Source organism: Culex quinquefasciatus, chromosome 2 (assembly GCF_015732765.1).
Source record: "Culex quinquefasciatus strain JHB chromosome 2, VPISU_Cqui_1.0_pri_paternal, whole genome shotgun sequence".
NCBI lineage: Eukaryota > Metazoa > Arthropoda > Insecta > Diptera > Culicidae > Culex > Culex quinquefasciatus.
Genome location: NC_051862.1, coordinates 19,043,979 through 19,057,750, shown reverse-complemented (window position 1 = coordinate 19,057,750; position 13,772 = coordinate 19,043,979).

The window sequence follows — 13,772 nt, the reverse complement described above, 5'->3', positions numbered from 1 at the left end:
ATATTTGGGATTCTGACTCAGTACACCTAGGGGATCATCCCCTGAAATGCCCACAAAAAAGTGTGGTTTTGTTACATCCTAATGACTAGTGTCTTAGAAGAAGATGGAAAAGGACGGAAACTAAGTCAGCGAAAGGGTCATATGAGAAAGCGTTCGTGTGTGATCAAGTCTTTTAACCTTCTAATTTGGCTGTGTACAAGTACTGAGTCGCAACCTCAGTAAGTGTACACAGATAAATCATCCCTGTGTGTCATCCAAATGACTCCAGGACGGTCAAAAGAAATGATCACACTCCGCCTAGATACGCTTTCGGCACGTAATTTTGATTCTCTCGATACATGATTTACAGCCAAGTGTTTCGGGTTTCTCTATGTATTGGGAACATGTCGGCTAAGAAAAGTAAAAATTAAGAATAGTTCTATTTCGGTAACAACCGGGTAACGTAGTACGGCCTGTGTTATATGGAAGGGCGAAATAATAGTAGTTCCCAATCCCCTTTTCCATCTTCTTCTAAGACACTAGTCATCACTAGTTTTTCGCTATATACTTGTTGATACCGCTTGAGACCGTTGAATCCACAGCATCTCCTTCAAGCATCACGTGATAAATTTTTTTGGGTTAGTAGGATAAGGTATTGGCTTTTCGATGCCTCCCGAGCTACGACGCTATGGGGAGGACTTTCTAGTTAACACACAAAATCACTCACACACAGTTATTTTGCTCCACTATTAACTCAACGATCCAAATTGTCAGTGCGTCTTTCGTTCATTATATAGAAATGGCTTTTTCACCGCAAAAAAATAAAACCATATTCGAAAAATTTAAACACAATCCACCCGACGCCGTGCCTTCCGATCAACGATGATATAGGAAGGGCTTTGAACATCACAAAAGAAATCACTTTTCACTCCGAATATTTTTTACGACCACGAGCTCCTTTTGTCAATTATGCACTGATGACGCTGCAGTTCAGAGGGCAATCTTCTCCTCGCAGCACACAATACACGACAAAAATGCGAAACAAAAGGCACACACAAAAAAAATCACTTTGCACTGCCATGATTTTTTGAATCAAAAATCGAAAAATTGGTCGCAAAAATTTTACAATTTCATTTTTCGATGCTAAATCTAACTTGAAATCATAAAAGTACTTCAGTGAAATTTTGATAAAAAGCACCATTTTCAAGTTAAAGCCATTTTTAAGTAACTTTTTTCAAAATAATCGCAGTTATTCATTTTTTCAAATAAGTGCCCATAATTGCCCACATTTGAAAACAATATTTTTGAAAAGCTGAGAAAATTCTCTATATTTTGCTTTTTGAGATATTGCCATGCAAGGCTTAAAAATAGGAAAATTGATGTTTTCTTAGTCTCACACAAACAACCCACCATTTTCTATTGTCGATATCGCAGCAGCTAATGGTCCGATTTACAATTTTAAAATATGAAACATTTGTGAAATTTCACGATCTTTTCGAAAACAATATTTTCAAAAAAATAAAATCAAGACTAACATTTCAAAAGGGCGTATTATTGAATGTTTGGCCCTTTTGAAATGGCTCAAGGTACAAATGTTTCAATAACTACACAGTAGGCCAAAACATTAAGAAGGTAACACTATTTGAATAGGAACTTCATTTATTTAATATTCTGGAGTAAATCTCAAAAAGTTGACAGCTCGTCGCAGTTGTACTTTGTTGTTGACTTAGAATCAATACATTGAAATGCGAACCCTTTCAGACTAAATTAATTTCACATGCAAAAGTGTTTGAATTAATCAACATAGCTTGAAAAGTATAAAAAAGTAAATAAAACATGTTAGTGCCTATAAACCTAATGCAATTCAAACTTGTAAATTAAACTACAGCTTCCTTACTGCACTCTTCCCCTTCTGGAAGGTTAAGCAAACTAATTGAAATTTACGACAATGAACCACAATCTGTTCTTCGTTTACCCAAGAGCAACCACGAAGTTACATTTTATTGTGCAGTTTATTTTTGCCTGGGTCTCAGCCATGTTGACCCGCAGTGCCATAAATTCTCCCGAACGCCAACATCCGGTGACTCAACACCTTTCAGGGTATGTTTAAAAGTGTGCACATTTTGGTTCACAGGCCGCTCTAAATCTTGATTTCCTCTCAATTGCAGGTGTTTGAAAAAGAGAAAAATTTGTTCAGTACAAAATGAGGAAGCTGAGAGCAGAGTTATATCTCGGAAGCATTTGTAACCATATAATTCTTTGCCATTGTTGTTTGGGTTAATGCAAAACGCAATTCTAATCAATGAAAATATTTAATTTGAAGGCATAAAAAAATAAAATGCTTTTTACGTGCATCTCCACCAAATTTTGACAATGCGTTCTTTTTTCGCACCCTCACCATAATTATAAATAACGGCTTTTCTCGGATACAAGTTTTGGGTAATTTTTAACCAGAATCGAAATCGCCAACAGCAGGGGCCTCAGAGAGCGTTCCAGTCAGCCTCTCCAACCAGCGAACATTTCGCATGCGAGCATAAAACAATTGAATCACTTAGTCGCCCTCTGCTGTTGCTGGAGTGTGCACCTCCAACACACTTCCTAAGGGGTTTTCTGGCAGGTTGCAGCGCAGAGATCGTGGCTGCGGGTGTGCATTTTTTGGGCTCAACTTGTCCGAATCTGGCGCGCCAGAGTGAGCATGTGTGTAGCTGGGAACATTTTTCACATTTTTCATGGTGATGAAGCACGGTGGGAAAAGGTGAGCGGAATGTGTCCAATTTTTTTTTTGGTAAATAAAAAGTGTAAAAAAAATCAAAGCTGCAATTCAACGATTGGTACAGTCCTCACTTTGCGCATCCTTTTTTTAATCGGCCCAAATTTTGTGGGGCGCTCCCTACAACCAAAAAAATCCATGTTGTGCCATTCACCCATACAAGCCTCCATACATTTTTGACAGCTGTCCATACAAAAAGGAAACGTAAATATTCGAAAATCTAGTACTTTCGAATGATTTTTTTTATCGAATCAGGTGTCTTCTACATAGTTGTAGGTATATAAGAGGATTAAAGACAAAACAAGCTAATGGAAATATTAAAACTGATTTTTAAATTACCTTTTTTACAAAAAAAAAACATTTTTTCAAAATCTGTATTTTTGAATCTTTGATATTTTTATATGTTTAAGAGAAGAAAAAACGGCAACTTTTAAGCTATATAGAAGTAGGAACAACAATTTTACCGCCGAGTGCGTTTTTCGAAAAAAAAAAATCAAACAAATTTGTTGACTTTAGTTTTCAATAAAAAATCAATTTTCCGATTGAAAAGTACTTTAATGTATAAAACAATGATAATCATTTTTCCGCTTACCATTTTTTCTCGAATAGTCCAGAACTTTGACAAAGATTTTTTTTCCAAAAGTAACATATTTTTGAATATTAACGTATAATTTGGACAGCTGAAAAAATTATGGAGCCTTGTGATCCAATGACACAAAATGGCTTCTTTGGTCATAGGGAAGGAACCCACAAAGTTTTAACCAAATCAAAAAATATAATTGAAATCCATTTCCGGCTTTGGTTGCTCCTACACAAAATCATTTATAACTGATATTCTAAAGAATTCTTCAGCATGATTTTGTTAAGATTTTCTTACCATAAGAGTGGTCTCTTTTAATACACTTAATAATAATTATGTAAACAATATGTTATCGAAATTCGCAAACTTTTATAGGCTATTAAATGCGGCAGAATTTCAATGAAAATTGACGACATTAACTTAACATGGCCCAAATCGCATTTATAAATTTTCATTCTTATGAGATTTAGGTACAATATGGAAAAAAAAATATTTGGAAACTCCGTAATTTCCGGAAATGCTAAAAAACAGGAATAAAAACTAAAAATGAATTTAAATTTAAAAAAAAGTTTGAAAATATTAATACAAAAAATAAACAATAACACTGTCCGAGACCACAGACCGACACCGGTGCCCAGGATCGTAACGGTTTTGGACCCGTTTTCAGGAAACATGCACGCTAATAATTGAACGAAGCCCGACCGACACGAGGCCAAACCAAGCCAGATATTGCCAAATTTCCTTCTAATTGAAGTGAGTAAATCATTTAGCGCTACTGCCGTTCGTTGCCCCTCCGGTTAATGGGCGTGCAGGAATTTCTCGGTGCGCAGCAGCTTTCGTGGGACCACCAGCCATTTGGCAAACTTCCAGGGGCACCCCCGGCGCGATTTGCCGAGCGCGCGATTGAACTGATTGGTTCGGGTTACACCGCGGCAAAACGATAAAATGCACCTGAACCAGTGATCAATTTTACAACGTGGTGCAGGATTTTTGCAAATATTACGCTGGGATGGAGAAATATTTAGGTCATTGCAGGGCAATTAAAAACGTTCAGGTCTAGAACCAAATGGTATTTTCAACAATGTTGAACTTCCAAGAGCTTGATAGCATGTTAGCAACTCTGTAATCTCAACCCACAAGTGAAACAATTTGAAAAATTGCACAATAACAATCAATTTGTCCTGGTGCAACCGACAATTCCGGCCGTGATCAATTGCTTAGCAACGCCAGGGGTACCTCCACATTGGCGCAAGGTAATTAAGGTCGTAACTCGCCGTAACAAGCCACTACCGTGGTCCATCTGCTGAACCGATTGTGATCTCCAGCGTTGCGTCGTCCATTCACTCCACGCGGTCGAGTTCCTCGTGAGGCTGAGCCGAGCCTTTCCGCATGCTAATCAACCGCAGTGCTTAGAACAAACCCGACCAACCGACTGCACCTTCTTCCACCAAGGTCCAGACGACGTCCACCGCTGCTACCCCGGCGTTTGTTTTTATTACGTTCCCGTGCTTTAATTGAGACTAACTAACCGCGTGTTATAACGTCGGTATAGGCCTACGACGGTGTAGAGCAGAACTAACCTCTCATGGACATCTCCCAAGCGACACCGTATTTAGTTAGGGTTGTAAAACAAATGAAATTCCGTACAAATTGAGGCGCGTCGTAGCAGTTAAATGGGAGAAAATAGAAAATTTGGGGAATTGTAAATGAAAGTTAAAAACATCTTATCATATTTTTAGTATTAACGTACCATTTATTTCTAGCACTTTTTTATATATAAAAAAATAGTCCATCTAAGAGCCATTCCACGAGAAGGAAGCAGAACCCCCAGCCAACCCTGCATCCATTACGTCAAACAAGGCACCGGCACCAATGTCATCCTATAGAGTTGTGCGCGATTGAGTAGGTGAGTGTATGATTCTCAAGGAACGGAGGAGTGTTCATGGCTTGCTGGGGTTTTGCTGCCGGAGAATGAAAACTGGAGCGCTTCCACGGTGAAGAGCCACCGCTGAGCCACGACCAACAACAGCAGCACATCAAGGCAGACTGGATCTGTTTGAAGTTCAGGACAAGTAGTCTGAGACCTGGTTGTACCGACGCCAGAATGCAGAATGATGATGGCCGTATCAGTTGGCAGCGATCAGTTAAGTGAATTGTTCTGGGAGGGTTTTGCCGAGAGGGCACTCCAGCGTCAGTGCCACCGTGGTCAATAATCAATCATAAATTCCTTATTAGGCTTCGGGGTGCAGACTGGTGCAATTACAGTGCTTTGAGGAACACTAATAAGAATATTGAATAAATTCGCAGGTTTTAAAACTAAACTTTAGAAGATTTGATTTTTGTCACGATTTAAATTTTATAGCCGATTCAAATTTGATATATTAAAGTACCAATGCAATGATTCCATTGAGTCCATGGTGATTCATAAGATCATAATCCTTTCCGAAATCCTGCGTAATTGACGGCGGGGAATTCAACTTAGTCATGGTCCATCTCCATCCTTTATTCCGAAACAAACCCTTCAGAACCCTCGAACCGGGGTTCGTTCACATTCACCCATCCACCAGGCCATTATTTATTTATTACTAAATTAATCGACCATCCAACGTCAAACGGCCAACCTGTTCCGTTGCCACCCCCCATCCACCGTTGCCGTGGCGGCCACTTCCCGGGCCGTATTTTCGGAATGATAATGTGATTGTCGCCGTCGTCCTCGAAACGGCAACGGCCCATAAATTACCCCGTTTTGTGAGCCCAAACACAGACACACGTGGGCATTTGCAGAAATCTGCGGCCGTGGCCACTTGGCCACGCGTTACACATTGCTACTCCGGGGCTTGGGCGCAAAAGTAATGACCCATCAGCAGCATCCAGAAGCGATCAATAACCGGGCCAACTGGTGCTGCTTGTTGAATATTGGTTAGGGGTCGTCCACAAATCACTTGGGAGTTATATTTTGATCATATTACAACAAGGAATAACAAAACAAATTTATTCTGACAACTTTTGCACCAACAACGATACGCAGTTTATGAACAACCCCCCACTCGGTTGTTTGCCGGGAACCAATCGGCAGACGGGCCGGTCATATTAATATATTTTCATTAATTATCTAAAACATATAACACGACGCGTGCAGGTTCAATTAAATTAATTAATGGCCTTTCGATGCGGTGTTCTGTGGTTTCGGAATACCCTTGCAATACCATCCTTCCCCCCTTCAGCTACTCTCCACGTTCTGGGTTGGTTGGTGATGGCTTTATTGGGATTTGGTTCTGGACATGTGTTGCTGGGACGAGAGCCTCGGGAAGATTTTCGCACTAGGCCTCGTTACATGCGTGCCAACAGATGGATTACACAGCTTAATTTGGCATTTATGGTGATCAAAAATAGTCAAAAAGGAGAAAATTCTCCATAAGATAACGTTCAATACTTTAACAATGGGTTACTTTCTGTCCACAGATGCATCGGTATGTAGAATTTTCGTCGATTTTGGTTTAAAAAAATAACAAAAAACAAATAACAAATAACAAATAACAAATAACAAATAACAAATAACAAATAACAAATAACAAATAACAAATAACAAATAACAAATAACAAATAACAAATAACAAATAACAAATAACAAATAACAAATAACAAATAACAAATAACAAATAACAAATAACAAATAACAAATAACAAATAACAAATAACAAATAACAAATAACAAATAACAAATAACAAATAACAAATAACAAATAACAAATAACAAATAACAAATAACAAATAACAAATAACAAATAACAAATAACAAATAACAAATAACAAATAACAAATAACAAATAACAAATAACAAATAACAAATAACAAATAACAAATAACAAATAACAAATAACAAATAACAAATAACAAATAACAAATAACAAATAACAAATAACAAATAACAAATAACAAATAACAAATAACAAATAACAAATAACAAATAACAAATAACAAATAACAAATAACAAATAACAAATAACAAATAACAAATAACAAATAACAAATAACAAATAACAAATAACAAATAACAAATAACAAATAACAAATAACAAATAACAAATAACAAATAACAAATAACAAATAACAAATAACAAATAACAAATAACAAATAACAAATAACAAATAACAAATAACAAATAACAAATAAAAAGTCCAACTCTCAAAATTTTCAAACAAACTATCTTACAATGCTCTATAAATTATTTCAGTCCCGTTCAAAATAATAATAAATCTTTCAAAACATGTTTTTCATTTAGTTTGACGTCATTTTACGATCCATTCCTCCAACATTCAGAATTAGTACAAAGCTTAATAACGTTTTCAACTTTATGCTACTTTTTTATAAATTTTGGTTATTCACGGGTTTTTCAGTTTAAAAAATATTCTTGAAAGAATGTCACCAAATTAGCCAGTAATTTTCAACTGGCGATTTCTCAGAAACTATTGGGCTGATATTCAATGTTAAAAAATGAAACTATTAGAAATGTTCTGATGGTTTCAATAAAAATAATTTAATTTTTTTATCGAGCCTAACTTTTGCAAAGGGCTTAAAACTGGAAAATTTTCCTTCTCTTCATACGATAAAACAAATTATGAAATTTTTGAAAATATGTATAAATATTGAGATGTTATCAGTAGATAATTACAGGCTTATTAGGTGACATCAGGGTTGTTAAAATATCAAAATATCAGCTCTCAGCAACTACAATTATCCCGCCTGAATAATCATGCCTCAAATACAACTGCTCTTCTCTCACCATTGAAACTCTCAGCGCCGAACATAGCCGAACACGTTTTCGTGTTTACCCACTCGCGATTGACATTTTCTTTTTCTCTCTCGTTCCCGCTTCCACGATCATCCTACCGCAACAGCGTTGTACCACAAAAACCACAAAACCAATTTCGCTGACGCAGTTTAACGGGACGTCATGCGTGGTCGGCTTCTAATCGCCATCTCGCGTTCTCTCATTGCAGTTTTCGGAGAGATTGAGAGACTCAGCGGTGAGAGCGCATAGTCGAGGAAAAGGGGAGGAGTGATAGTGAGAGAATGACATCGCTGGGAATCACGAGACACAAGAAGAGATCTCACAAGCTATAGTGACGGTCGCTATACTCTCGGATATTTTTGGTGCAGAGATAATCTATTGATAGCTTTTCTATCACTCATTTGCAACACTGGGTGACATAATTGAAAAAATATGAAAATAATTTTCATTGATTTTCAGACGGTCTGACGAAGTTCAATAAGAATAGTAAATTGAATTGAATAAAATAAAATTGAATTCCTTCATTGTTTTTGTAAATAAAAAAAGTGTCTAAAAGTTAAGAAAATGTATACTTCCGCTTGAAATTTTCAAATTTCAAATTGATTGCCTTGAAATTTTGGTTCGATATTTTCCAAAAAAAAACACATTTTTTCAAAAACTCATAGCTTTTATACCAGATATCACTGTTATGCACTATGGCTCAAAAATGTATTTTTTAGTCAGCTTAAGCATTTCAAAATTATAATAAATCGCTATTTTGGAATTTAACTTCAAGTGATAAAAAGTTAAATAAAATAAATGGATTTTTTGCCGTGTATCAGGTGTGTACCACTGAACCAACATTTTCTGTAAAGTCCTAGTTATCATAATCTTCAACTTTGTAGAAGACACTAAATCGATTAGAAAATCCCTTCTCAAGATATTCAAGAATTCCATACATTTACATACCCATTTGTATGACCAGACCATCCCCCAGAATTGTATGGAGACCTGAATGGAAAAAAACTAATGATGCAAAATGATTCCTTTTGACACAGAGATTCATCCAAGTTCAAAAAAAAAATCAAAGAAAAGTCGGTCTACGATATCGTAGATTGAATTAGATCAAAAAAGTTTTCGAATTTTGAAGTATTTGTTATGCAATTTTTGCCATTTATTCTAGTAATGTAAGCGTTGTGAGATAATCATCATGTAAGTCAGATGATTGAAGGTCGTGACCGGCGCTGTAAACTAATAAATTATTAAACGAAAGTGAATTAGACGGTGAGAAGTCCTACGGAGCCGAGACAGGAGCAACGATGACGTCCGGGAAATGAAGGTGTTGGTGGATGAGGTAATCCGGACTAGCTGCCAACCTCATCCATCGTTGTCCGGGGCGAGTGGTCGTGGTAGTTAATCAGTTCTGGACATGTTGATTGGATGGTTGTACTCGGTTGGACAGGTAGAACAGTGGGAGGCTGGTGGAAGGAGGATATATTGTAATATTAATTTTTCATCTTTGAACTTCTTAAAGTAAATTGATCATCCACAAATAGAATAATATGTTGTCAATTAAGAGTCAACTGACTCAACTTTACAACTTTACAGCGACCCTCCTGAACCTTAACCGGTCACGTACGTTACTCACTGTTTGTAAAACTTAAATTAAAGTGATGTATGGCAACCGCTTTGAATATTAATAGCCTACAATCAAGATGTGCTCACCGCGCGGTTCTGCTCCTGTTCTAAGCTCTACTTAAGGGCACACACACATATCTCAGGAGGCCAAGAAATCGATTGTTTCAAGTGTAACATACAAACCCTGGGGTGAGTGGACAATTGTTGCACAAGCTGCTGGAAGCAAACACCTTTTGTTGACAATTTCCAACCGATCCAGCTGATCCAATCAGAACGCCAACCCATACAAAATAGAGACGTTCTCAAACCGAATCGTGCGTGTGCAACTTCTACGTCGGCTTCCTGAACGGCCTCCTTGGATCTTGGGGTCGGACCAGACACGGTGCCTGCTGAGATTACAGGGCCAAGATTAGAACCCAGTCACGATTCCTTGATTTGTGGCAGCCTGGCTAGGACCGGGGGACTGGACAGATTGTACGCAGCAGCGGACCCTCAGATGTGGAGGCGTTTGGACTAATTGGCGTGTTCAACGGATAGAGTACGCGCGCGGTACTGACTGCTTTAAGAAGGGGGAGAGCTGAACAGAAGTGTCCAGATTGGCATCTGATTTTGTATCACCGCCATCGTGGTGGTGGATGACCGGGGTCCGTGTAAGCAAATTAGCATACTTCTAAGCCCGGTAATAAACACGTTATTTGTACTAATTTATGCGCTATCTGGTGGTTGACATCGCGGAGATTTTTCAAAAGATTTCGATATAAAAGGCAATTTGATTCTAAAATAGGAAAAGCTTAAAGGTGAATCACACGTGTCCTCTTCAAAAAATGTCAATTTGTCACCTTCAAGCATTGACCTACGTCCCCAAAATTCTCGCCGCTGCGAAAACATTAGAACAGCCGGCAAGTGTCACATCTGTCCATGTTCCCAGCTGACCCGGATTTTCACTGCAAGATAAATTGTCGCTTGCTGGCAGAAGATTCGGCTTTTTTACTGCTCGGGACGACGGTCGTCGATCCTTGGGAAGAAATTCCATAAATTAGAGGCGCGCAGCTATAATAATAAAAAAAAAGAAGGGAGACTTCCTTAAGATATCCGGATTTTTTTTTGTTTTTCTTAGCCCCGGCAAAATGGAGAGCCCCCCAAAAATGTTCCCCCGGCGGCGGCGGCCAGACAAGTGCGTGAGCAGCGCCGACGAACGGACGTGCACGAATTAATGATACTGTTTATCATTTTAAGTAGACATTTATTGGCGACAATAATTTTTCAAGCAGCTTTTTCCGATTTTTTTTTTTTGTTCTTCCCGAGAAACGGAGAACCGTTTGCTGGCAACACATTCAAGGAGGAAGCCGCTCTTAATGGGTGGAAAAGTGTTTTCAAAGGAAATTTCGCATTACTTTTACTGCGGAAAATTTAAATTTATATTCAATCCAAAAGTTTCCTTTCACGTGCCCTAACTGGTGAAGCCGCAATGAGCTTTTAAACTTGAACCAATTTGCCATCGATCAGCCTCCGTTTTGGCATGATATACGGGCTGTGACCAATTAATTAATGCTAATAAATAATTCATTGCAAATTAATACCGAAACAACACACACATTTGCACATTTTGCACGCTCGTTTGCGTGGGTGACAGTGCTCTCATTAATTATCTGGTTGGAGCGTGTATAGTTTTACTCTGGGTCACTAATTAAATTTACGAGATTCACCCAGGTTGAGGGTCATTCATGAAAATTTCATTAATGGCTTGTTTGCTCAAGATAATTCTATGTATTTCGATTGTGTAGTTCAAATTTGATATCTTTAAAAATAGGAGGAATACAATGATATTAAACTCATTCAAAAATCACAAAAAGTCAGTTTAAATTCACCTGTTTATTATCTACTAGAAAAGTATTTATGCAAATTATCTAAAAATATCATTTAGTTTTAATAAATTTAACAACTATGAATAGTCATCGGCTTCGTCGACACAGTTGTAATCTGTGTAAGCTGCGATCAGGACCATCCCAGATTTATTTACATTTTATATCACAAATTTTTTATTTTTACAAACTTTTTTTTTCATTTTTTTTTTTTTTTTGTTGTAGTGGATCAAAAGTAACAACATTTGAGCTATGCTTAGTGCATGACGAACGATTATTTTTGGCCAAGTGTATTGAAAAAAAGTAATTTATGAAATGTTTTCCTAAAACATCAATTTGATTGGCAATAGAAAAGTGCTTGAGTGAAATTTTGAAAAAGTACAGTTTTCGAGTTTAAAAACTTTTTAAGGTATTACAGTCGACTCTCATGCTGTCGATCTTCTCGATATCAATATTACTCCAGCCAGGGACGCCGCCTCTGGGGGTACTTTTTTCCTCCCTCAATTTTAGTCAAAGGGACATTTGAGACATAAACCTTTTCATACTAATTTTTGCCGAAAAACAAATTTGTTTGAAAAAAAAGTTTGAAAACCACCGCACCGTTTTTGTTAGAAATCATAAATTCAAACAATATCTAAAACAATTCCACAAAATAATCTAAGAACACAGGTGTATCACCATCTTCGATTTTTGATAGGATTTGAAAACATAAATAAGGCCATTGCGAATTTGTACTCCTTCCTTCAACATTTTGGTAAAAAATCATAGGGCAAATAATTATACTTAATATAGAATTTTTTAAGGAAAAAGCTTTGTTCATTGGTCGCCAATCATTTGGAATTGCATTTTACTAATGCATTGAGCATGCATTTTAATTTTAGTTTCTTAATTTTCTTGATTTTTTATATTTCTATAATTTCTTTGGTTTTTTGAATTCTATATTTTTTTGGATTTCTTGATTTCTCAAACTTCATAAACTTAATTGAATAATTACGTTATAATTTTTATTTCTTTTATTTATCAAATTTTGCTTCGTAGCATCTTAAAATTCATGGATTTCATAAAAATCCACATTTTTTATTTATTTTCTATTCCTAAAAAAAATGATGAGCTTTACAATTTTATAATCTCACATTTTTCAATGAAACTCAGTCATTTACTAAATAACGGAATTAGCTGTTTCTTGTCACCGCTAGCAAACCAAAATCAGACCTTTTGATAAAGTACGCTTGAGTTACTTTTTGTTGGATTTTTTTCGGAATTTCTTGGATATCAAATTTTTTTAAATGTTACACTTTAATTTCTTATCTTTTAGCAAAAACTTGCAAAAGAGTTTACAAAAGACCTGGGGGTCGTGAAAGTGGACGATTTATTAGTTTTTTTTTTTTAATTTTATTAAATTACACCTCTTTACAAAGTAAAGCATACTTTACTTTATTTATGAAACTATTCAAGTAGGTTATAATGATTAAGTTATAATGATTAAGAAAATATTTAAACTTATCAAATTTCGTCAATTTTAAATTTCTTAAGTTTTATCAAATTATTCAAATTTCTGGATTTTTTGAAATTTCTTCAATTTATCAGTTTTTAAAGTTCTGTGCCATTGCTTGCAAGCAAAAATTAGTCCTTTCGATAATATAACATTGAATTCCTTGTTTTTTAGTAATTTTTATTTCGTAGGTATCTTAAATTTTCTACAATTGTTTCATTAATTTCATAAACCTTATTAAATAATTTGAATTTAAGGCATTTTACAAAATTTTTCGAATTTCTTAAATTAATTGAACTTTAAATATTTTTTAATTTCATCAATTTCTCAAAAAATTCGCATTCATTGAAATTCCTTGATTTTAGAAGATTCTTCAATTCTTGAGGAGAAAGGAGAACGGAGAAAAAAATATCATTTTTGAGTTCAAATGTTGAATGGAATTTTAAGTGCAACGAAATGAAACAAATTTAAAATGCATTCCCCTACGTTTAAAATCATTTTTTGCATGCTTGGAAAATTCAGAATTTTTTTTCAAAATTTTCAATGTACATAAAAAGTATTTTTCCTTCAAATCTTACATTTTTGAAGACTAATGATTGCATATTCAAAACTTTTTTTTTTTGACTAGATTCTATGAACATTTGAAACACAATGGCTTACAGGACCTTAAAAAAACTCT